Raw genomic sequence first — 27,693 nt, forward strand, 5'->3', positions numbered from 1 at the left:
AAGTGATGAAGGCAATACTTCTGAATTACCTGGTGATTAATATGGAGTTCCTTGAATCCTCTGGGTCAATATTCACCTGCATCACCTGACAACCCTGGGCCTCTCTGTGTGTTGCATCTGAAATGGTATCCTATTCCCTATATACTGCACTACTCTTGGCCAGAGCCCAGATCAAAAGTTGTGCACTATATTGGGAATAGGATACCATTTGAGACACMTACACACAGAGAGGCCCAGGGTTGTCAGGTGGTGCAGGTGAATAATGACTTCTCTAAATTCTGCTGCCACAAATCCAAGTCATATAACTAGACTGACAAACGCCAAATAAAGAACCATCATTTCATAGTGTGTCATGAAGCACAGGAAACCAGAGGATAAACAGGACCTGATTGATACAAACCTAACATTGCATATTGATATTCAAATGCAATGAAATAGGAATATGGAACTCAATTTCTTATTTGTCTATTAAAGGGATAATACACCCCCATGAAAATTATGAAACTCTTATGAATTTGTTGAAAGCCTACGTTCTATCAGTGGGTTAAATAACATTTTCCCTCATGATTTAAATTTCTAAGTGGTCCGTCTGTGAAATCAAGAAACTGTGAAGGAACGCGTCATAGCTAAATGGCTCTCAGCACTGCAGATTGGGGATAACACACTATCACATTTCATAACACTTTTCAAAACAATTACCTGCACTCCAGATCGCCAAATCAACCAATAGATGGTATAGGCATACTTGTCTAGAACACATCCATCCGTTTATATCGACAAAGTATATATATATATCGACAAAGTATATATTTCGYTTAGATGTYCTCAATCTAAGCAGCCTACCAAATGAYTCAACTMRGTTTCTCCTTCAACTACCATCTCGCAATGTGCCCTGTGTGTCTGTGGGAAAGGGCCGTTSTTGCCACAGCAACGTAATCGCTCTGGGAAGAGACGAGTTGCGAGTTGAAACTCGGTGCGATAGACTCCTAAATTGATAATGCAGTTTGTTTAAGTGATTTTACAGCTAGTTACTTCACATGCTGATATTGATTTTGGTATTATTGTGTGTAGCTACATGTGCTAGCTAGCTACTTAACTAGCCAGTCCAGAGAGAGAGCATTGCATTGTGGGTTTTGTAGTCGACTTGAGCTGCAATAGATTTCCACAACGAATTTCACTTTGCTACCAACCTTGTTATAATAACAAATGAAACATTTGTTCACAAAAAAAAAAAAGTTTTCACATGTTAGTGTTATTTAACACTGTATAACACTGTTAATCATAGGAATGTGTAAGATGGCGCCAGAGAAGAAGGCAGACGTTTTATTTGCCCCCAACCGATTGTGTTTTTTTGTTTGTTTATTTGCATTGTTTGTAACTTATTTATTTTACTTATTTTGTACATAATGTTGCCGCTACCGTCTCTTATGACCGAAAATAACTTCTGGACATCAGGACTGCGATTACTAACCACGGACTGCCAGAATCCTTTTTTTTCTTCCTTTAACGAGTCGAATCCCCGTGATTTGCATGAAGAGAAGRCGGAGAAAAAGGGTCCGGAGGGCGGTCTGCCTTCTGAGAATTTGTAAATTCGAATAAACCCCCACCTCCTTCCATTCTGCTACAAAACGTGCAATCTTTGGACAATAATTAGATGACCTACGTGGAAGACTAAACCACCAACGGAACATTCAAAACTGTAATATCTTATGCTTCATGGAGACGTGGCTGAACGACGACACTATCAACATACAGCTGGCTGGTAATACGCTGCACCGACGGTATAGAACAGCGGGGTCTAGTAAGTCAAGTGGCAGTGGACTATGTATTTTTGTAAATAACAGCTGGTACACGATATCTAAGGAAGTCTCGAGCTATTGCTCGCCTGAGGTAGAGTATCTCATGATAAACTGTAGACCACACTACCTACCTAGAGAGTTTTCATCTGTATTTTTCGTCGCTGTTTACATACCACCACAGTCAGAGGCTGACACTAGGACAGCATTGAATGACCTCTATTCCGCCATAAGCAAACAAGAAAACACTCACCCAGAGGTGGCCCTCCTAGTAGCCGGGGACTTTATTGCAGGGAAACTTAATCCGTTTTACCAAATTTCTATCAGCATGTTAAATGTGCAACCAGAGGAAAAAACTCTGGACCATATTTACTCCACRCACAGAGACGCATACAAAGCTCTCCCTCGCCCTCCATTTGGTAAATCTGACCATAATTCTATCCTCCTGATTCCTGCTTACAAGCAAAAAATGTAAGCAGGAAGCACCAGTCACTAGATTAATAGAAAAGTGGTCAGATGAAGCAGATGCTAAGCTACAGGACTGTTTTGCTAGCACAGACTGGAATATGTCCCGGGTACGTCCCCATAGTGACCATACGTACATACCCTAACCAGAAGCCATGGATTACAGGCAACATCCACACTGAGCTAAAGGCTAGAGCTGCCTCTTTCAAGGAGCGGGACTCTAACCTGGAAGCTTATAAGAAATCCCGCTATGCCCTCCAACGAACCATCAAACAGGCAAAGCATCAATACAGGACTAAGATCGAATTGTACTACACCGGCTCTGACGCTCGTCGGATGTGGCAGGGCTTGCAAACCATTACAGACTACAAAGGGAAGCACAGCCGAGAGCTGCCCAGTGACACGAGCCTACCAGACAAGCTAAACAATTCTATGCTTGCTTCGAGGAAAATATAATTGAAACATGCATGAGAGCACCAGCTGTTCTGGAAGACTGTGTGATCACGCTCTCCACAGCCGATGTGAGTAAGACCTTTAAACAGGTCAACATTCACAAGGCCGCAGGGCCATATGGATTACCAGGATGTGTACTGTGAGCATGCRCTGACCAACTGGAAAGTTGTCTTCACWGACATTTTCAACCTCTCCCTGTCYGAGTCTGTAATACCAACATGTTTTAAGCAGACCACCATAGTGCCTTTGCCCAAGAATACTAGGGTAACCTGCCTAAAAGACTATTGACCCGTAGCACTCACGTCTGTAGCCATGAAGGGCTTTGAAAGGCTGGTGTGGTGGCATTTTTCTGTATTACCAAATGAGRAGAGAGAGACAAACTTCACACACCAGTCAGAGTTATACTTAAACTACATCTTTAATAATAATTAAGCTTTGCAATAGCATTTGACTTTCAACAACTYGCTATCTATAATGAACCATTGAGAGTGCCACCAGAAAAGTACAAAGATCTTTTATAGCCAAGATACACCCCTCTCAACTTACATGACGAACCACARATCTTAGGAACAGTTCACAAAGGTTAAGATTTGTATGAAAGATATCTATAAAACATAGCAGACAGTTACTGCTGTGTCAACAGTTCTCATTGTAAAGACCAGTGTCTGGCCCCCTCCTACTCCAAACTGGAACCCGTCTCACCCTGGTACGGTATAGCACGATAACATTACCTCATGTTATCTGGAATGCTCTTTAGGCTTTATTACCCAAAGACATCGTAAATCTCCTCTGTCAGTGCTATCTCATAGAGGCCCATCCTCAGTGGAACACACACACAATACTCTATTMTGTCGAWTGTAACAACTATTAGAATGTAATACAAGCATTATAACAATYTTACAAGCATTAAAACATAATCTTTCAATTTTCCACGACATCTCCCCCATTTTGAGAATATTCACGACTTAAAAGAAAATTACAAGATTTAAGAGAACATCCATTTACAYAGAAAATACATATATTCTACATAAACCAAAAATCACAAAACAATAACTCATTGCATGGGGTTCCTGCACATGACCAGCGTCATTCCAAAACTCAGCMCTGTCTCTTATTTCAATCCCCAACACATTTCCTAAGCACTCTAGCAATTTGTCTGGGAAGGTTATGATACACAGTCACCTGCACGAACACACGAAGAAAAACAAAAAAATGCATACAGTTTATGAGATACAAAGCTATATTTTCCATAGACAGTGAAAAGCACATGTTTAATGCATAATCCAATKCATGCAACAATGGAGTTTAATAAAATAATMTTTAGTTATCTATCACACTCCAATGGATCAGCATAGTATGTTGGAAATGACTATTTCCATTCCAGAAACARAAATTWGCATATCTTATTGAACAAATCCAGGTAATGACTCCTAGTTCAAATAAAATGTTTCCCCTTGGTGCCTAATGAACATGACCCAAGACAAGCATCACGATTCCACTATTTATAAGGCAATGACTATAGATCAAATAGATTAGGATAATTTTCACTCTCCAGATCAGAGTTCACCCTCTCCATTCACCATGACATGCTTATAATAGTGTCAACATCTTTAGTTCATAGCAACAATCAAAACAGTCCTTCAGTTTTAAAAATCATTCAATTTCCAAATAAAATCATAATTAGAACCCAGTTAATTATCCAACCAAAATTTAGAATGACATTGCTCAGTGATTCAAATTGGTCTTATCACTCAAAGTAAAAAACTCAATTTAACAMACATCGACATTGGCAAAATGTACATTTATATTAACATYCAGTATAATYATCCCATAATTCTACTATTAACTTTTTTATCACGATTATAATAMAGATCAKTATCTCAATGCATTCTTAATCTAAATTACTATAATTTTACGTGGTGTAGACCTCTACTATCAACCTGATACCACAAAAGTCTAAAACAATTTTTTGGCACAGTTGACCAACTCCCTCCTWCAGGCACTGATTCTTCTGGCGTCCTTTTCGTTCTTCTTCAGATAGCTTTACAGTTCAAAGTGGATGTCCCATGATAATGTCCAAATTTCAATGTCTCACCTTTACCATTATGKSTTGTCCATTCGTCAACCAGTATACCAGCAACATAAGAGAATTTTAGAACAGATTTCTCTCCATGCTCACTCCACGTGGACTCCTCTCACACTCCTGAGAAAAACATGAAAGAAAAGCAGTTGATAGCTTAGATCGGATACTGTACACCGATTTCTGGCTTGGTTCCCTTCTCTCGGTAGAAGTGGTTCGGACAACACCTTTGTCACTCTTCTTCAGCCAGTTAGTTCTTCAGCCAGCCAGTTTTGACAACACAACAACACAACAATACACTCCTTCACATATCACTCAAGGTGTGTAAACTTCAATCCAAAACCTCAAAGAACTGAATCCTCCCCAATTTTTAACACATAACTCTCCATGAGAGCAATATATAAAACAAAACTACTACTGGTACAAAAGATAAAACAAAATTTAAATAACCTAATCAAATTAAAATCACTACTCTGAAAAACTCCACAAAGAAAAATGATTTTACCCATATGGTCATAGGAAAATAGACTTAAAGCAGCCTACCCCTAGTTAATATGGCTAATAACTATAAACTCCATCATATTTATCAATTACACAAATTACCTTGAAATCAGTATTACAAATTACCTTAAATTCATTATCCAAATGGCTTTCCAATGAGGGTGATCAAGCCACAACGGAAAGTCATRATAGAGGTCATAGGTCATACAAACCCTACAAAGAAGGTATATATTAGGAATATGTATATTAGACACATTTTTTTTTTAAATAGTCAAACATTTCCTAYATGTTGTATCCCAGGTTCCCAGAACATTCCTTTATCAAAAGAATTCACGTGTTTAATTAAAACTCAGAAAATAAAAACTCAGAAAAATGTGTGTGTACGTGTGTGCCCCTTTAAAATACCTTGGCACTAAAACAAATGGAAAACTCACCAAACCCAAAGGAAATTTAAAAAATCAAATCAAACATAGTTTTTTAAAAACACCAACAAATAGTCATAACAAATGTGTTGTATGTGTATTTGCAAACATTAAGGTAAAAACACACAAAAACTTCCAGGCCCTTTTCAATTTGGTAGTTTACGGCCTCAATCTCACTCACTCTCCCCAAGATTATAGTCCCAGGAAAYATTTCAAAGAGAGACAATGACACCCCCATCTTCCCAGAAAAAACACAAAACACTGTGTTAGCATTCATTATACTACACCGATTCAGAAACACAAAAATTAACTATAAACAAAACCTAATAATAATGATATTTCCACTGTACCTCAAATCATTAATCATTAGTTTTAATCTACAYCAATGTATATGTATGCTYAATTGAACATRCGCTACCYTTAGATACAATTATCCTGGTATCATTACTATCTAAATGTAATWATTTTTTCCTCTGTGAAACAGTGGTGTAAAGTTCTACTTAAGCCGTTTTTGGGGGGGTATCTGTACTTTACTTTAATATTTATATTTTTGACAAATTTTACTTCACTACATTCCTAAAGAAAACAGTGAACTTTTTACTCCATACATTCTCTGACACATAAAAGTACTCGTTAMATTTTGAATGCTTAACAGGACAGGAAAACTCCAACTCACACTTCTCAAGAGAACATCCCTGGTCATCCCCACTGCCTCTGATCTGGCACTCATAAAACACAAATGCTTYGTTTGTAAAAGGTGTGAGTGTTGGAGTGTACAGGAAATGTTTTTTTTTTAAATAAGGAATTCGACATATCTACTTTACTTTTGATATTTAAGTATATTTTAGCAATTATATTTACTTTTGATACTTAAGTATATTTAAAACTAAATACTTTTAGACTTTTACTCAAGTAGTATTTTACTGGGTGACTTTCACRTTTTCTATTAAGGTATCTTTACTTTTACTCAAGTATGACAATTGGGTACTTTTYCCACCACTGATAGTAAATAATCATGTTTTACTAAAAAGCTATTTTTGCCAGTTTTAATGGAAATCTATTACAGTAAGGTACTTAATTGTTACCCATAAAAACTGCTGCATTGGAACTTTAATAAACAGGTAAGTGCCAAGCAAAACAGCAAGAACGCTGATCTTCCATGAATAAAGAAAGCGGGGAAAGTGAAAACCAGGCAGGAATTCAGCAGTAGCAGCAACAACTTGGTAAAATACATAAAACATGCACTGTTGAGACACTGGGCCAAGCTATATCAAATCTTCATTAATAGCGCTCCAACATACTAATTTGAGCAAAATGAGAAAAACAGAACTATGTCTTACACCCGAGGAGCAAAGGGAGAGCCAGGGCTTTCATACCTTACTAGGCTACTTAATATTTACTGTTTCTCTGCTGCTCTGCTGCTCTCTACCACTGATGTGTGCAGAACACATCTGAAAGTCAACCCCTTCTCTCTCAGTAAAAAGCACCATTGACATTCAGGTATAACACAACCCAATTTCTGAACCAAACCTGGGGAGCCTGAGCAGATCAAGGAGCCAGAGAGAAAGTGGGGAGAGAGCAGTGTAGCACAGAGCTCAACAGCKTGTTTGCCTACAGTCTTCCCCTTAACATATGGTACGGGTATGAGGAAAAATAGATCTGTTTAGCACATGACAGGTTACATCAATCAGGAGTGACTGCTGTAAGGAGAGATACTCAGGGGATCAAACAGGCGGTGTCTATCTGTCGCCTTCCTTCCCACCCAGGAACACTCAAACTCCCCAGTCAGGTAAGCAGCATCGCACACAAACATCTGACAGCCTCCACAGCCCAACCCTACTGGGAACTACGACACACATTTAGCAAAGTAGGGACRCTCTTTAACTGTTGATAAAATAAGAGTACTCAATATACTGTAAGTACAGGATGTCATTCATTTAGATGTTCAACTTGTAAAACAACAGTTATCATCAGCATATGGAAACTGACGACATGACAAATCAATATGTACAGTACACCTTCTGTGTGCTCCAAATTACTTGTATTACTCCCACGTTTGCGAGACGATAGCTTGTGAGAGGGGGAAAACAGGAATTGAAGACTACCATGCACCAAGGAACAGAAATATGGTTTAACCTCGCCATGCTGTGCACATTTCAGAGATAGACAGCAAATGGTTTTCACCTACAGTACACTACAGTAAGTAGCCTCCTGCACAACCTCCAATCTCCTCTCTCCTTCCACCCAAATTACTGAATGAGGGCAGGGCTAACATGAGAATATAGATGCCCTGGGAGTGAACAGTTTCCTGTGGAAAGTTTGATTAGGAACCTGTGTTTCATCTGCAGTAGAATGCCCACCTTCAGYCCCTTCAGCCCTGTCTGTCAGAGAGCTGCTGTGTGACAAGTATGTTCTCCCCTCTGCTCTACATCCAGCCAAAAGAGCCCAGTATCGATCCCCCAAATGCAACACTGCCACTGCGGTGCACACCACACTCCCTCCTGACTCCAAACACCTTTCAGAATACCAATTCCGAAGCCCTTTACTTTTTGGATGCACAAGTCTGTAACCTGCCTGCCTCAAATTGCATCAGAATCAATGGAGGTTTTATCCCTTCGGGCAGTCTTGCAGCCTCTTATTTCAGTACAAGGACTGTCAGTCAGAGGGAGGGACAGAAATAAGGCCACTTCTGGAGAGGGATTTGTTCCTGCTTTTAACTCCGCGTGTCTTTCCTCCCAGGGCAACCCACWATTGAAGTAGATTACTACAGAGCTCCTCAATAACTCCCTCAAGCCAGCACACTGAGGCCGCCCGTCTGCCTGCCCGTCTGTCTGCCCACCTGCCCGTCTGTCTGTCTGCCTGCCCGYTTGCCCGTCTGTCTGCCCGCCTGCCTCTCCATCTGTCTGTCTGCCSATCTGTCTGCCAATGTTTTATCAGGATTGTCTCATTTTTCTTACATCTATTACTGTCTGCCTTGCTGCCTTTCATAAGTCCTAGAAAGGCCACACATTCACGATGTTACCAAGAACCCGAGGGTCACTCTGACAGAGCTCAAGAGTTTCTCTGTGGAGATGGAAGAACCTTCCAGAAAGACAAACATCTCTGCAGCACTCCACCAATCAGGCCTTTATGGTAGAGTGGCCAGACGGAAGCCACTCCTCAGTAAAAGGCACATGACAGCCCAAAAGGAGTTTGCCAAAAGGCACCTAGGACTCTCAGACCATGAGAAATAAGATTATCTGGTCTGATAAAACCAAGATTGAACTCTTTGGCCTGAACACCAAGCGTCACATCTAGAGGAAACCTGGTACCATCCCTACGGTGAAGTATGGTGGTGGCAGCATCATGCTGTGGGGATGTTTTTCAGCGGCAGGGACTGGGAGACTAGTCAGGATCGAGGCAAAGATGAACGGAGCAAAGTACAGAGAGATCCTTGATAAAAACMTGCTCCAGAGTGCTCAGGACCTCAGACTGGGACGGCGGTTCACCTTCCAACAGGACAACGCCCCTAAGCACACAGCCAAGACAACGCAGGAGCGGCTTCAGGGAGAGTCTTGGATTGTCCTTGAGTGGCCCAGCCAGAGCCCAGACTTTAACSCAATCAAACATCTCTGGAGAGACCTAAAAATAGCTGTGCAGCGACGCTCTCCATYCAACCTGACAGAGCTTGAGAGGATCTGCAGAGAACAATGGGAGAAACTCCGCAAATACAGGTGTGCCAAGCTTGTAGCATCATACCGAAGAAGACTCGAGGCTGTAATTGCTGCCAAAGGTGCTTCAACAAAGTACTGAGTAACTTTGCGAATGCACTGTAAGCCTATTTAATAGATTTAAAYAACACAAGAAACATGAACAGACCAGATAGAAATAGTCTCACCAGTTGAAAGTACTCTGATCTCGTTGTTTCATTTAATTTAGTGTGTGCAGGGAACTCGCACCGGGGCCCAGGGGAGAAATAACATATTTTCATTTAATCTAGGACCCAATGAGTTATTTTTCAGTGCAGGTGACATTTCAAAAGCCATCTCCCTCAAAGTTCCAAGTTCAGCCATCAACTCTTGCCCTTATGAAGAGAGATTGGTCGACAATTAGTTGAAAATGTCAGCTAGCCTTCCAATACCAGCTGTGTACATTTATCTTGAGAATTTCCATTGGAGCCAATGTCCCTAARCTGAATGGCACATGCAGTGAATGGGGGAACTGCACTGACAGCGTGACAGGGCCTTATATAGTATTCTAGTCAAGCTTATTCAACCATCCAGTGAGGCCTGGCAAGCACAGGACCAATGCAAGCCAAGCCAACCAATCACTTAATCCATGCCATTTGGTCTTAATCCAAGCAACATGTAGAATCAGGCTGCTTTTCAAAAGGAGAAAGGCTGAAGAGATTTTGATCCACATAAGTCTAACAAGTTAACAGTGAACGCAATGTTTGTGACAAAATCCTTTAAAGACCTGTATTTTCTATCCATAACCTAATGAAAACATACCTGTATACTGAACAAAAATATAAATGTAAAGTGTTGTTGTTTCATGAGCTGAAATAAAAGATCCAAGAAATGTTCCAAATACATTACACAAAAAGCTTATWTCTCTCAAATTTTGTTCACAAATTTGTTTACATTCCTGTTAGTGAACATTTATCMTTTGCCAATATAATCCATCCACCTGACAGGTGTGGCATATCAAGAAGCTGATTAAACAGCATGATCATTACACAGATGCACCTTGTGCTGGATACMATAAAAGGCCACTCTAAAATATGCAGTTTTGTCACCCAACACAATGCCACAGAGTTTTGAGGGAGTGTGCAATTGGCATGCTGACTGCAGGAATGTCCACCAGAGGTGTTGCCAGAGAATCAAATGTTAATTTCTCTACCATAATCCGCCTCCAATATCGTTTTAGAGAATTTGGCAGTACATCCAACCGGCATCACAACTCTAGACCACGTGTAACCATGCCAGCCCAGGAACTCCACATCCGGCTTAGTCACCTGCGGGATCGTCTGAGACCAGTCACCTGGACAGCTGATGAAACTGAGGAGTATTTCTGTCTGTAATAAAGCCCTTTTGTGGGGAAAAACCCATTTGGATTGGCTGGGCCTGGCTTCCCAGTGGGTGGGCCTTGCTCCCAAGTGGGTGGGCTTATGCCCTCCCAGGCCCACCCATGGCTGTGTGCCTGCCCAGTCATGTGAAATCCATAGTTTGGGGCCTAATTGTAACGGCTGTYGTCTTCCWCCTCGTCAGAGGAGGAGAAGTTTGAAGGATCAGAGGACCAATGCGCAGCGTGGTAATTGTTCATCTTATTTAATGAAGTGAACAACTMAAAATACAAAMACAACAAAGTGAAAACCGAAACAGTTCTATCTGGTGCAGACACACAAAGACTGAAAACAACCACCCACAAAACCCAACAGAAAACAGGCTACCTAAATATGGTTCCCAATCAGGGACAACGATTGACAGCTGCCTCTGATTGAGAACCATATCAGGCCAAACACAGAAAACCAACACAGAAATAGAAAACATAGATTACCCAYCCAACTCACGCCCTGACCACACTAAAACAAAGAAAATACAAAAGAACTATGGTCAGAACGTGACACTAATTCWTTTTATTTATATTTATATTGACTATTTCTATATGAACTSTAACTCAGTAAAATCGTTGAAATTGCATGTTGCATTTATATTTTTGTTCAGTGTAGTTACCAAAAATCTCTAGTAGCTCCAATTCCAAATAGCAAAATGCTCCAGTAAATGGTTGCTCTTTAAGGTGGCCTCTGCTGTTGAAATCGTCAATCTAATAATTACAAGTGAACATCAAAATTACTTTGTGGCAGCAATCAAATGCAACTTCTACGTGTTTCTAGAAGACCAAGGCTGGGATTCAATCAAAAGCACGATGCAATCTCTGCAAACGTCAGGAAAACGGCCTCTAAAAGGCACATAATCGACAGCGCCTTTGATTGAATCCCGGCYAACCACACAGACATGTGGATTAGACTTCAGATGAAAAAAAAGAGACACGGCAGTACAGTTTAACATTCAACTGCCATATAGAATTTATGAAACAGTCTGTTTCTTCCAAACAATAATAATGAACACTATCATTTAAATAGTCTTGGAATTTGATGTGACATAGATGTGTGAAAACGACTGTACTCAAGAGATGCGGCACCCGTCGAAACATCTCCATAACACTTCTGACAGGTTGCATCTCAAATTACACTCTTATTTTTATATAGTGTACTACTTTTGAATCTGGTCAAAAGTAGTGTACTATATAGGGAATAGGGTGCTATTTGGGACACATCCTAATTCTGCTCTCAGACTGACCTGAAGTATTGTTGCATTTCAGAACTGAAACTGTCGGTGATAACCAAATTGTATTCTGAGCYGTGTTCTCAGAGGACATGGAGGACCAGGATTGCATTTATGACTAGTGGTCTACATCCMAAATGGTACCTTATTCTATACACTATGTAGTGCACTACTTTTCACCAGGACCCTTTGGGCTCTGGTCAAGAGTAGTGCACTATTATASGGAATAGGGTGCATTTTTGGGACACATCCATGGTGTAAGTGAACACGTTTGTGCATACTACCCTTTAAAATGTGTCTGCAGCGGCATCTGATATCCTTCAAGAATGAGAAAGGGTGTATGTTTCACCCAGTTTGGTTTATGTATTGCATTCTGAAATATTGTTATCCCTTGTTTTATTTTAGTATAACCTTGCAGTCCCCCAGCACAGACAAGAGGATTGCATTTCCAAATAGCATTGTTTTGTGTTGTAGCATAACGTCTGTTCTGTGAATACAAAGATAAGGTGTTTGCATGGTTTGGTATATTTTTTTGCCAAATGCATAGTCTCACTGCAGGTAGAGGGCCTATTCTATCAGCATAATGGTTGGTCCTTTCGTACTCAGTGCAAATTCAATTCCCTGGCAGACCAATCCAGTAATAAAGTAATATCTAATCGGTTATGCATCATCACTTGCAAGACTCTATTGAATGTATTTCAGAGAATTCCCCATTGTATAGCAAAATGGCTCTTACGAATAATTGCTTCCATTTCTAACAGATTTAATACATACAAATAGTTGAATAGCATGGTTCCTCTTGAGTTATGGGTACATTAGAATGGCTCCCTTTCCCATTTGATCCCCAGGCAGTAATCAGCTAGTAGAGAGCTAGCTCCCATAGGGAACATGAAGGACATGAAGGACAGTCCTCTCTTTCTTCATAGTCAGACCTATCCTATCCTCTCTGGCAGCTTACACCTCTTAAAGCCTGTTGAAGATGTAGTGTATTAATCATTGTTCAATGATGTTGCCCATCGCCAGTGTTTACTGTAGTGGGGGATATGTGAGAGTGTACTTCTGAACTTGTTGGGCTCTTTGTAGTTTCTTTCTAGACACTTAGTTGAAGACTTTGTCTTCATCCCAAATGGCACCCTATTCCCTATACAGTGCACTACTAAAATAAGGATTAGGGTGCCATTTGGGCTGGAGAGTTACAGTTGAATACTTTGAGTTGCTGTGGGGTTTGTGTCAGAAAAGTATGTACTGTATGTAATGTAACCTCTAACAGCTGAATGAGATATGCATTCCATAATGATTGCTTTATGTTTTCAAATTGAAATTAATGAGGGATGTATGACATCAATCTGCATGGTTGTTTTTACTTGCACAAAATATAGCTGGATCGCCCCGTCCTGCCCCTAAGGCTCCACCGCCCTGCAGCGCCCCAACCCAACACACCCCACTCAGYTTTAGGATCTTTGAAACATTCATTATTGGTTTCAAGTGCATTAGACCAAGGCTAAAAAGTATGAAAAGTATGTATGTAATSTAACCTCTAACAGCTGAATGAGATATGCTTTCCATAATGATTTCTTTATGTTTTCAAATTGAAATTAATGAGGGATGTATGACATCAATCTGCATGGTTGTTCAAATTAGACAACCTTAGCTGCAGCTGCCATTTATCAAACGAACAATGGTAATTAGTGTAATTGGCTAATTTAGTTTGGATAAAATATCTGATAAATATTACTCACAATTCAAAGGAGTTTAATCTAGATTTCTAACAAGTCATGGCAGGGGTGCAACTTCCGTTTTAAAAGTGTGGGGGGACATAACCTTGCGGGGGGTCTGGGGGTCATCCCTCAGAATTTTTGGGGCAATCTGTTTCCTACATTTCTACACAGTCAAATATGAACATTTTGGGGTAATTTTGGGGTCCCTTTTATTAATAATAAGAATATAATATGTTTCTAAACACTTCTACATGAATGTGGGTGCTAACATAATTATGGATAATCCTGAATGAATCGTGAATAATGACAAGTGAGAAAGTTAGACGCACAAATATAACCTCCCCTGTTATTGTAATGGTGAGAAGTTAGCATGTCTTGGGGATATGATATTTGTGCGTCTAAGTTTCTTACTCATTCAGGATTATTATTCACGATTCATTCAGGATTATCTGTAATCATGGTAGCATGCACATTAATGTAGAAKTGTTTAGAAACAATCTATTCCTATTTACAATAAAAATGACAATAGATGATTTACCATTAATTTATATTTGGCACACAATCATCTTTAACAACCAAAACAAACAGCAAATGCATCCAACAAATGTGTAGAGTCACGAGCTCCATGKTCTGCAGTCATGCTATGAATGTAAATACTGTTTACTACTTTAATACATATATAAGTGAATTTGTCACAATACTTTTTCTCCCCTAAAATGGGGGGGGGGGACTATGTACAAAAGGTGCTCTAATTTCTAAATGGTTCACCCTTAATGGACGACAATACCCTCAAATKAAATTGTATCTTCATAGTCATTGTTTGATTTGAAATCCACGCTTTTGAAGTACAGAGCCAAAAGAAGAAAAAATGCTTCACTGACCCAATAATTACAGAGGGCACTGTAATTCATATYAAAGGCCTAACAGTACTCTAGATCTTTTATATAGCTGGATCACCCCGTCCTGCCCCTAAGGCTCCACCGCCCTGCAGCGCCCCAACCCAACACACCCCGCTCAGCTTTAGGATCTTAGTGAAACATTCATTATTGGTTTCAAGTGCATTAGGCCAAGGCTAGAGTGAYAACCAACAGTWCGGCAGACCCCCAGGGCCAGGGATGAGCAGTCCAGCCGCTAGGGATTGCCTAAATAGGTACCTCCCCAGACGTGGGCATGTTTTCCAAACAGACTCATGTTGCCGTACAGTTTTCCATATAAGGAATCAAGACCTTCTGAAAGTTGCACATTATACCTTTAATCTTGTAATATATCTAATCTAGTGAKACATAACTTTACATTTCTGACATCCAATGTGACATTGTCGGAGGATAACCAACCTTATTTTTAATGGCAATGCATTTCTTAGCCGCTATAAATGCTAGGTTACACAGTTTCTTCTGATATCAGTCTCCACTATCAACATTTCMAAGCAAACAAAAACAGGGAGAAAAGAGAATCTGTAGACATGCTGAGATAAAGAACATACTCTTTGCCAGAATTCAGCCAGCCTTCACAAGCGCATTCCATATGCAAATATGTTTTGTTTTACACCTCCAGCAGAGGAATTACATTTCAGAGTGCATGATATTCAGTTTCACTGGCATATAGTACATTCTATTAAATGGTCTTAAACTGTAGTAATTTATGTCTGAGATTWTATGAACATGACTGGGCATTCAAACATATCTGTATCCATTCATCACCATCAATAGTGTCTCCCAGGTCTTCCTCACATTTTTGTTTTACATGTTTTGTCTCATCRGGAAAAGTCTYTATCAACCCTTGATACCATTTGGAAATCAGATGTAGAGGTTTATCAGACTGCCTTAAAATAGTTTCAATCTTTGAAGCTTCTGGCTTGTCCAGTGTTTGCTGCAMWAAGACAATAAAGTGTTGCATCTGCAAAAGTTTTTYAGCTCCATCAGAGAATGCTGTTCCCTGATTACCTGACCCTCCTGAGACTCCAGTCACCATCTGATCCTGCTCAGATGAGGCACGACAAAGAATTACCTTGGTGTACATTTATACATTATATTACCCAAGAATAGAATCAATAGTTCAATAATTGAAATGACCATTATTTCCAGATCCCAGTCTGTAGCTCACCCATCAACTTTTTCATTTATTTAAAATTTTATTTAACTAGGCAAGTCATTTAAAAACAAATTCTTATTTACAATGACGGCCTACACCAGCCAAACACAGACGATGCTGGGCCAATTGTGCTCCGCCCTATGGGACTCCTAATCACAGCCGGTTGTGACACAGCCTGGATTTGAGTCAGGGTGTCTGTAGTGACACCTCTAGCACTAAGATGCAGTGCCTTAGACCGCTGCGCCACTCGGGAGCCCAAAATGTTAACTCAAGATGGAACTGTGTATCCATTCACTGGTTGTTATAATATACTGTAAAACTCCCCAGAGCTCCGTAGACTGGTCTTCCCTGGCTGTTTGACCTTGCTGCGACACCATCTGATCCTGCTAAGACATGATGAGCATAGTGTTCTGTACCGACTGTGCACCATGRCAGTGAAGCCTGTAGAGCTGTTTATACCATGTCAGTGTGAAAAGAAGGGAATTACCTAGAGAAACTGACAGATCAATAATGTTACATTGCTGTACTAACTATAAAAAAACTCATATTGAGCTGTMAAAAAAACGTCCGAATATTGGTCTTCAATCGTTTGGCCACTGGTTTCATTGTTTGATTCAGGTTTAGACTAGTGTGATTGATGCAAAAATAAGCTAGCTAACGTTAGCCAATGTTTGGCTAGCTCTAATGGTACATCAACTGGCRAAAACAAGCCAAGTTAATTTACTTCTGTTGAAACGGGACAAAACAAAGGTTACAAAACATTTTARTACACACAACAGCTGATAGATACTGCTAATAGACAGAAAGCTAGAGGATAGATCTGAACTGGCTGTGGTAGCTCATTCTCTACAGACAGAACTTTAGTCAAAAGGGGATGAAACATGTAGCTAATGCATTAGCTAACATTTCATGTCAGTTACACTACAAACTCAGTACTGTGAACAAATACTTTTTCTCTGTTAAGTCAAATAGCAGTTACCTTGCCAGCTACATCAGTCAAATAAAGAGTAGCCAGTTTCTGCTCTGCTTGCTTTTACAACTCGGCGAAAAAGCACAACAGACACAGACAACAGCTGCCTCTGTTCACACGGTCGGTGGTGTCTAAGTCACAACAATAGACAAACATAGTGTGCTTAAACTAAGAACACACAAATTATTGTATTTTTCTTGTCTATATTGAATACATCATTTAAACATTTAAACAACAACCCCTAGGCTAATGACTTCTCCAAAAGCTAATTGGAGTCAGGGGTCAGCTAACCTGGAGTCCAATCAATGAGACAAGATTGGAGATGTTGGTTAGAGCTGCCCTGCCCTATAAAAACAGTTTGCTATTCACAAGAAGAATTGCCTGATGTGAAACATGCCTTGAACTAAAGAGATCTCAGAAGACCTAGGATTAAGAATTGTTGACTTGCATAAAGCTGGAAAGGGTTACAAAAGTATCTCTAAAAGCCTTGATGTTCATCAGTCCATGGTAAAACAAATTGTCTATAAATTGAGAAAGTTCAGCACTGTTGCTACTCTCCYTAGGAGTGGCCATCCTGCAAAGATGACTGCAAGAGCAAAGCGCAGAATGCTCAATGAGGTTAAGAAGAATCCTAGCGTGTCAGCTAAAGAYTTACAGAAATCTCTGGAACATGCTAACATCTCTGTTGACAAGTCTACAATATGTAAAACACTAAACAAGAATGGTGTTCATGGGAGGACACCACGGAAGAAGCCAATGCTGTCCAAAAAAAACATTGCTGCAATTCTGAAGTTTGCCAAAGTACACCTGGATGTTCCACAGGGTTACTGGCAAAATATTCTGTGGACAGATKAAATTACAGTTGAGCTGTTTGGAAGGAACACACAACACTATATGTGGAGAAAAAAGGCACAGCACACCAACATCAAAACCTCATCCCAACTGTAAAGTATGATGGAGGGAGCATCATGGATTGGGGCTGCTTTGCTGCCTCAGGGCCTGGACAGCTTTCTATCAWTGACRGAAAAATTAATTCCCAAGTGTATCAAGACATTTTGYAGGAGAATGTAAGGCTATCTGTCCGCCAATTGAAGCTCAACAGAAGTTGGGTGATGCAACAAAGACAACGACCCAAAACACAGAAGTAAATCAACAACAGAATGGCTTCAACAGAAGAAAATACGCCTTCTGGAGTGGCCCAGTCATAGTCCTGACCTCAACCCGATTCAGATGCTGTGACATGACCTCAGGAGAGCAGTTAACACCAGACACCCCAAGAATATTGCTGAACTGAAACAGTTTTGTAAAGAGGAGTGGTCCAAAATTCCTCCTGCCCGTTGAGCAGGTCTGATCTGTAACTACAGAAAATGTTTGGTTGAGGTTATTGCTGCCAAAGGACGGTCAACCAGTTATTAAATCCAAGGGTTCACATACTTTTCCCACCCTGCACTGTGAATGTGTCACGCCCTGATCTGTTTCACCTGTCTTTGTGATTGTCTCCACCCACTTCCAGGTGTTACCCGTTTTCCCCATTAGTCCCTGGGTATTTATTCCGGTGTTCCCTGTTTGTCTGTTGCCAGTTCGTCCTGTCTTGTCAAGTCAACCAGCSTGTTTTTCCGTGTGTCTGCTTTTCTTATCTCTCTTTTGCTAGTCCTCCCGGGTTTGACCCTTGCCTGCCATGACTCTGAACCCGCCTGCCTGACCATACTGCCTGCCCTGACCTCGAGCCTGYCTGCCACTCTGTACCTCCTGGACTCTGACCTTGTTAATTATATGTTGCCTGTCCACGACCATTCTCATGCCTGCCCCTTGGATTATAATAAATATCAGAGACTCGAACCATCTGCCTCCCATGTCTGCATCTGGATCTCGCCCTGTGCCCTTATAGAATGTTTACACGGTGTGTTCAATAAAGACATGAAAATGTATAATTGTGTGTTATTAGTTTAAGTAGACTMTGTTTGTCTATTGTTKTGACCTAGATGAAGATCAGATCAAATGTTATGACCAATTTWTGCAGAAATCCAGGTATTTCCAAAGGGTTCCCATACTTTTTCTTGCCACTGTAAATCCAGCCGGTTGATAACGCCAAACAGYCTACCTGACCACTCTGAGGCGTCTGCATGGTTCTAAAGCACACCGACACCRCTTTTTGTATCACAGTGCAATGATAAAACTGGGTGGGACAAAAATGCAATTTCAGAATGTGTAGGGGTCATGTTCCCACGTTCCCATTGAAAGTTGTGGCCCTGAGGCATGGTGTTCCCTTGTTGGTTCTCTCTGCCAATTTCAACATTCATCTTGTTTCTGACACATCGGTTTGTGTAATGACAATAACCCTATATAGGATAAGATGAATATAAACTTTTCTGATGTCAAACCTAAATAAATTGTGAAATAGTATCTTAGGATCCTGAGATTACCGATGGATGTTGGACTTCATAGCCTCATCTACACTGATTGATCTAGACTTCTCACATTTCCTAGAAACCAAAGAGAGGTAAATTAACACAGAGAAACCAAAGGGTTGATTGGTTCCCCTAACCTGTATTCAGATCCATAACAACAGATCACTGGAAGTCTGAACATCAAAAGTGCTTAGCCTGCATATTTCCTCAGATAGATACTCCTACTCTATAGATGTACATCAAAGAGAACGACTCACTAAAAAAGAGAAACACCTGTTTTGCCTTTGTCACACCCTGATCTGTTTCACCTGTCGTTGTGATTGTCTCCACCCCTCTCCAGGTGTCGCCCATCTTCCCCATTATCCCCTGTATTTATACCTGTGTTCTCTGTTGGTCTGTTGCCAGTCTGTCTTGTTTGTTCAAGTCAACCAGCGGTTTGTGGCAAGCGCCTGCTTTTTCATGTCTCTCTTTTCTCGCCCTCCTGGTTTTGACCCTTGCCTGTCCTGTCTCTGAGCCCACCTGCCTGACCACTCTGCCTGCCCCTGAACCTGCCCTTCCGACCTGTGCCTTTGTCCCCCCTCTGGATTACTGACCTCTGCCTGACCCTGAGCCTGCCTGCCGCCCGGTACCGTTGCCCCACCTCTGGTTTACTGACCCCTGCCTTGACCTGTCTATTGCCTTCCCCTGTTGGAAAATTAAAATATTGTTTATTCGACATGTCTGCATCTGGTCTTACCTTCATACCTGATAGTACGAACTGGCCATGACTGACCCAAAAGACCCGGACAACTGCGCAACTCCATCTCCTCCCAAATAGCCTCCATTGGTAGGCACAAGGAATTGCATCGTGGGCTGATTGAGGGGGTCCAAACATTGCTGAGTGCCATGACCAAGCTGGGACAGCTGCTGGAGCAATTCCGCGGGTTGTCTGGGGGGCAGCCTGCCACTGTGGTAACCCACCGCCCCTCAGCAACTTGGTAGTTTAACAGCGCCGCCCACCGGCCCCTCCACCTTCCGGGAACCCCGGTTACCTCCTCTGGAACACTTTAACATCTCTTGGGTATGTGGTACCGTCCACCTCTTCAACAGCCAGTGAAACTGCTGGCGCCAAATTCAAATACAGAAATACTCATATAAAAATTCAGAAAACAAAACATATTTTACATAGGTTTAAAGATGAACGTCTTGTGAATCCAACCACGGTGTCAGATTTTAAAAATGCTTTACGGCGAAAGCATACCTTACGATTATTTTGAGAACATAGCCCACTAGACAATTCATTACAAACAGAACCAGCCAAGTAGAACAGTCAGAGTCAGAAATAGAGATAAAATGAATCCCTTACCTTTGATGATATTCATATGGTTGCACTCAGCAGACATTCATTTACTCAATAAATGTTTATTTTTCAACGATAAGTCTCTTTATATACAAAAACCTCAGTTTTGTTCACGTTTTCTTCAGTAATCCACAGGCTCAAACGCAGTCAAAACAGGAAGACAAATAAAATCCTAATTGATATCCGTAAAGTTCATAGAAACATGTCAAACGATGTTTTATATTCAATCCTCAGGTTGTTTTTAGCCTAAATAATCGATAATATTTCAACCGGACAATACGTCGTCAATTTAAAAGGTAAACAAAATTGCTCTCTCTTCTGTCGAGCGCATGAAAAAGCTCTGTGACACTTTAGCGTCCAGTCATTCCGAAGCTCTTATTCCTCATTTTCAGAATACAAGCCTGAAACTATTTCTAAAGACTGTTGACATCTAGTGGAAGGCATAGAAACTGCAGTTTGAGTCCTAAGTCAATGGATACTGTAATGGCATTTGATAGAAAACTATTAAAAATAAATAAAAATACTTCCTTCCTTATATGCATAAATATCTTCTGGGCCCGAGAAGGCAGGCATTTACATTGGGCATGGATTTTCATCCAAAATTCAGAATGCTGCCCCCTACCCTAGTGAAGTTAATGGAGAGCCAAGCGCCTGTCGGGCATTTCTAGCTCAGTGTGTCCTCATTTTCGAGCTTCAGCCCTCCTCCTTTCCCTCGGATCACTCCAAAATAGCCTACCTCATCACGCTGATGTCTGGAAGGGCTCTCACCTGGGCTACCGCTGTATGGGAACAGCAGCCAGCCAAATGCGCGAGGCTGGAGGGGATCGTGGGAGAGGTGAGGACGGTCTTTGATGCCCCGTTCTCGGGAGAGAAGCTGCCCGGAAGCTAATCCAGCTCCGGCAGGACACCCGAACTGTGGCCGACTATGCAGCGGATTTCTGTATGTTGGCAGCGGAGAGTGCGTGGAACCCGGAAGCACTGTTCGACATATTCCTTCATGGCGTCTCTGAGGAGGTTAACTTCTTTGGTGTAGGGGGCAGTATTTTCACGTCCGGATGAAAAGCGTGCCCAGAGTAAATGGCCTGCTACTCAGCCATAAAAGCTAGCATATGCATATTATGCATATTATGGATTTGGATAGAAAACACTCTGAAGTTTCTAAAACTGTTTGAATGATGTCTGTGAGTATAACAGAACTCATATGGCAGGCAAAAACCTGAGAAAAAATCCAACCAGGAAGTGGGAAATCTGAGGTTGGTCGATTTTCAACTCAGCTCCTATTGAAGATACAGTGGGATATTGGTAATGTTGGCTTCCACTAGATGTCAACAGTCTTTAGAACCTTGTCTGATGCTTCTACTGTGAGGTGGGGCCGAATGAGAGGGGATTGAGTAAGGTCTACCATGACCTGAACATGCGCTGACCATGAGCGTTCATCTGAGAGCGAGCTCTGTTCCATCGCACTTCTGAAGTCAAAGGAATTCTCCGGTTGGAACATTATTGAAGAATTATGTTAAAAACATCGTAAAGATTGATTCAATACTTCGTTTGTCATGTTTTTACGGACTGTAAAATAACTTTTTTAACTTTTCGTCCGTACTTTCCGCTGGACTTGCCCGCGCGTTGTGAGTTTGGAAAGTGTACTGAACGCTAGAACATCAAGGAGGAATTTGGACATAAATGATGGACATTATCGAACAAAACAAACATTTATTGTGGAACTGGGATTCCTGGGAGTGCATTCTGATGAAGATCATCAAAGGTAAGGGAATGTTTATAATGTTATTTCTGACTTCTGTTGACTGCACAATATGGCGGATATATTGTTGAAAAAATAGCGCGATTTTTCAAAACGCATCAGGTGTCCTTTGATTAGTTCCTGCGCGCGAGAGATGTAGCTCAACATTTTATTTCTCTGTAGTATTGAATAGGTTACCGTCCGGTTGAAATATTATAGATTATGTATGTTAAAAATAACCTGAGGATTGATTATAAAAAACGTTTGACATGTTTCTACGAACATTACGGATACTTTTTGGAATTTTCGTCTGCCTTTCAGGATCGGAACGAGCCTGTGGTTTTCTGAACATAACGCGCAAACCAAATGGCGGTTTTTGGTTATAAAACTAATCTTTATCGAACAAAAATAACATTTATTGTGTAACTGGGAGTCTCGTGAGTGCAAACATCCRAAGATTATCAAAGGTAAGCGATTMATTTTATTGCTTTTCTGACTTTCGTGACCAAGCTAATTTGAGGCTAGCTGTTATTACTGTTTTGTCTAGTGATTGATAAACTCACAAACGTTTAGATTGCTTTCSCTGTAAAGCATATTTTCAAAATCTGACACAATAGGTGGATTAACAACAAGCTAACCTGTGTTTTGGTATATTTCACTTGTGATTTCATGATTATAAATATTTTTAGTATTTTTTTTAAATTTGGCGCTCTGCAATTCAGCGGTTGTTTACGAAAATGATCCCGCTAAAGGGACCCGTGTGGCAAGAAGTTAAGGACGAGCTTGCGGCTCGGGAGTTACCCACAGATGTTGACTCCCTCATCGCTTTGAGCATCCGCATCGATGGGCGATTGCGGGAACGATGGATGGAGAGTATATTCGATTACACTCGCATGTCCAGGGATTCCACCTCGCCTCCGAGTCATCTCTGAAGTCCCCGACGGTCCCGTGGCCGAGTGCACCCAAGATTTCCCGACCTTCCTCGAGAGTCACCTTGTCGGAGGGAATAGCGGGATTTCTTATAAGCTTCCGGGTTAGAGTCCTGCTCCTTGAAAGAGGCAGCTCTAGCCTTTAGCTCAGTGCGAATGTTACCTGTAATCCATGGCTTCTGGTTGGGGTATGTACGTACGGTCACTATGGGAACGACATCATCAATGCACTTATTGATTTTATTTTATTTGGATCTCTTTTAGTCCCCATTTGGACTAATCTTCCAAGAGTCCTTAAAACAATTGATGAAGCCAATGACTCATGTGGTGTACTCMTCAATGCCATCGGAGGAATCCCGGGACATATTCCAGTCTCTCCTAGCAAAACAGTCCTGTAGCTTAGCATCTGCTTCATCTGACCACTTTTCTATTGATCTAGTCACTGGTGCTTCCTGCTTTAATTTTTGCTTGTAAGCAGGAATCAGGAGGATAGAATTATGGTCCATTTTGCCAAATGGAGGGCGAGGGAGAGCTTTGTATGTGTCTCTGTGTGTGGAGTAAAGGTGGTCCAGAGTTTTTTTCCTCTGGTTGCACAATTATGCTGATAGAAATTTGGTAAAACGGATTTAAGTTTCCCTGCATTAAAGTCCCCGGCTACTAGGAGCGGGGGTGAGCGTTTTCTTGTTTGCTTATGGCGGAATACAGCTCATTCATTGCTGTCTTAGTGCCAGCCTCTGACTGTGGTGGTATGTAAACAGCTACGAAAAATACAGATGAAAACTCTCTAGGTAGGTAGTGTGGTCTATAGTTTATCATGAGATACTTTACCTCAGGCGAGCAATAGCTCGAGACTTCCTTAGATATGGTGTACCAGCTGTTATTTAYAAAAATGCATAGTCCGCYACCCCTTGTCTTACCAAATGGCTGCTATTTGCATTGACCCCATTTAGTTTATTGTTTTTGTGCACTGACTTTCTTTCACTGGCTCTATGCACACTCACTGGATTCTACCCATACACACTACACTGACACTCCAACACACACACTCTCACACAGACACTTTCACACTCTTCACATACTCTGATGCTACTATCCTGATTGCTTAGTCACTTTTACCCCTACCTACATGTACATATTAYCTCAATTGCCTAAACTACCTCATACCCCTTCCTGCACATTGACTCGGTCCCGGTACTTCTTGTTTATATCCTTGTTATTGTTATTTGATTGTGTTACTATTCTWTTTTGCACATTTTAACTTTGCATTATTGGGAAAGGGCTTGTAAGTAAACATTTCATGGTAAAGACTATACCTGTTGTATTCAGCGCGTGTTACAAATAAAATTTGATTAGACTTTTTATTGTGTTGTGTGTGGGAGGGATGGAGGGAGGGAGGGATAAACATCACATATGTGATTACATGTTACACCTGATCAGAAGATCAATACAAAATCACTATCTATCCCTCCAAGGATAATTTGACTGTTTGCCTSTCACTGAGCTTTGGAATGGATTAACCAAGCCAAATGAATTCCCAAGATAAAATCAGCATTGATTATAAAAAMCATCAGCTATTTTCCTATTTAACTGTCTTGAACCCCCTTGTTATTCCGTCAGTGAATGCACTGTTGCCATTTACCTGCACGGAAATATGAATGAGCAAACAATGAATGTGACAAAATGTGAAATTCTCCAGACCCTATCCAAGGTCTCATTTCACAAGCAGCTGGTGCTGTGGAGGGAGCATGAGGAGGGAAGCGAAGATAGTCTATCAACAGCCTTTGGGAGGAGGGTTACAGGGATTTGTCTCCAAAGGAATTTATCTGAATTCAGTCAGGATAAATCTGATGGAAGCTTTATCCCCCCTCAGATTGTATCTAAGTGCCAAAAACCCAATGGTTGAGTCAATTTAATCTCAAGTATCAGAGCATTATTTAAACCAAGCAACTCAGAATTAATAAAGCCCAGAAGGAATTACCCCAGCCCTTGATTGTGACGAGAGCTCGTGCGGGTCACTTTTCACCAACAATATTCCTGCACTCAATCACTGCACCAATGATCCATAAGTAGTAGCTGCTAGAAGTCTGTCACTCTAAAATGAATCTCCAATGCTAATATATGTTTGATCAACCTTTGTAGAACACTCCATCATCTGAAAGTGAGAATGATGTACTTCTTTAGATGTATGCCTACTGTATTTACACAAGTGCAATAAAAAAGGCTGTTGGCTAAACTGTGAAACTATACAATAACATTTTAATTCACTGGACACAAGTGAGGGAAAAGCAGCTTTGGCCTTCAGTGTTCAGAGTAACAACCCCCTGGGCATACGGTTAGATTGTGTTTTGACATTAACTCAGTATTACGCCCTAAAGCTAAACTAAACATGTCAACGTCAGAATGTGCATAACATAATTATCATTAAAAACATTTTGACAGCTTCTACTTTGCCAGCAAGAAAATCCATCAACGAGTAAAAACAGCAGTTGCATTTTGATGGCCACGTGGGAAATCTGCATCGAGCAGTGATTCCCCAGACTCAGTTCTAATGAGAGGCCTGTTCAGCTCTTAACTGAGCTTGATCTGCATAACCGTTTGTAAATTGAAGTTGTTTTTTGGTGTGATTTCGTATTCCTTCGCCAAATAGCCAACCGTTTTCCCGATCTACATATTGATTTATGTCTGGGGTGAGCAGGTTAATTAAATGTGTAAATAGTGARGCAGCAACATAATATTGAGCATAGAGGACAGAGAGAAGAGAGGAGTCGGTCCTTTAGATGTTAAAATAGCAAATCGGTACGGCATAACTAGGGAACATAATCAACAACACAGGAGGATGATCTGCAATCGGATTAAGTAGCTGACATAAGGCACTTGGGCTCAATTTGAGGTTTTGTTACGCATCTGTAATGAGTTGGTGCGGTGTCCATGGACTAACACAGAGGAGAGGAGGAGACATTTCGCAGAACCACTTCCAGACAACTGACTCCTAAAATACATTCCAAATGGCACCCTATTCCCTACATAGTGCACTACTTTGACCAGGGCACATAGGGCTCAGGTCAAACGTAGTGCACTATATAGGGAATACGGGACCATTTGGGATGCAGGCCTAGCATTTTAGACAGCAGCGTTAGCAGGAAGGATTTATTTCCCCAAAGGGACCCTCCAAACAAGTCAAACCCCATTTCAAATAGTGATATATCAGTGTCAAAAGCCTAACTTATTCTCTCTGGTCCTTAAATATTAATTTATGTCAACATGAAACCAGGATATAATATTTACCACACCTGTCATTTTGAAGATTTTGAATTRCTAGATGAGTCACTTTCAGCATGGTGGGCATTTAAAGGTCTGGGGTTGTCTAACTAATACAGGGCATGCAATATCAAAATAACAGCCAACCATCTATCCTTATCAGCCATGTGAGGTCTGAGACATCAACCAGATTCTGAGTCTGAAATTCAAGCACGTTCGTTGTTACTATTGCCCTCAGCAAGTCTGTGATAAAAGGGGGCTAGCCAGACAGTGACAGATATTGATGTTGAAAGTTTGAAGCTGTCTTGCATATTCTATGACATGTAACAGACGCTTCAATTTAAGTAAAATGTGAGGGCTGAGAAGTTTTGCTGTTTGGACAGGAAATCTAGAAAATGGCTTTCATCTCAGATCATTCAATGAGGAATCTCTGTGAGTAAGAGATATAATGGCGAAACCTCTAATTTCAAGACTGGAAAAAACAGAACTGGTTTCAAATGCTATTTGAAATCACTCCAGGCAGGCTAAAGCTCAAATGCTCAAAGTATTTGAAAGATTTAAAATAGTATTTGAACCCAAGTCTGGTAAAAAAAAACATAATCCCTAACTCATACTGTAGTTATGGCACCCAGACAGAGAGAGTCCAGACCCCATGTGGTTACTAGTCTATACAGAGCCTGCAAGAGGTGTTACATAGTGTCCCCACCGGTAAACCAATCCCCTCATGGCAGCTGAAAAATAACTAATCAATATCACCCTTTTAATTTGTGCCAATGCAGAAATGAACATCCAGCCAGGGGGGGATTATGGCAAGTTTAAATATGGCCCTCAGCTCCCAGACGTCTTTCTTCTGCTTCAGGGAGGTTATGGCTCCGCTCCTGCCTCCTATGAAACCCTCCACCACTCACCAGCCAGCCAACTGCATTTGTTGTTCATCGTCTGGCGCCCCAAAAGAGCAAGGCTGTGTGSATCCCAAATGGCACTCTATTCCCTATATACTGCACTACATTTGACCAGAGCAATATAGGCCCTAGTCAAAAGTAATACACAATATAGGGAATATGGTGCCATTTGGGCCGCAGACCCAACAAGTCCCTGTGCATCCATCTTATTAATCAGCGGCACCAGAGACGCTCATGCTGAGCGAAGTAATAGATCCATGAATGCTGCTGATTGACCTGAGAAGATTCACTGGCTGC

The 27,693-nt window shown here is 41.1% G+C and overlaps 1 pseudogene; it reads left to right on the top strand.

The window, feature by feature from the left end:
- Positions 1–9,122: 9,122 nt before the first annotated feature.
- The window catches only part of LOC139023551 (serine protease HTRA1-like), a 67,659-nt pseudogene continuing 49,088 nt past the window's right edge, over positions 9,123–27,693 (top strand).

This window comes from Salvelinus sp. IW2-2015, linkage group LG33 (genome assembly GCF_002910315.2).
Source record: "Salvelinus sp. IW2-2015 linkage group LG33, ASM291031v2, whole genome shotgun sequence".
Lineage (NCBI taxonomy): Eukaryota > Metazoa > Chordata > Actinopteri > Salmoniformes > Salmonidae > Salvelinus > Salvelinus sp. IW2-2015.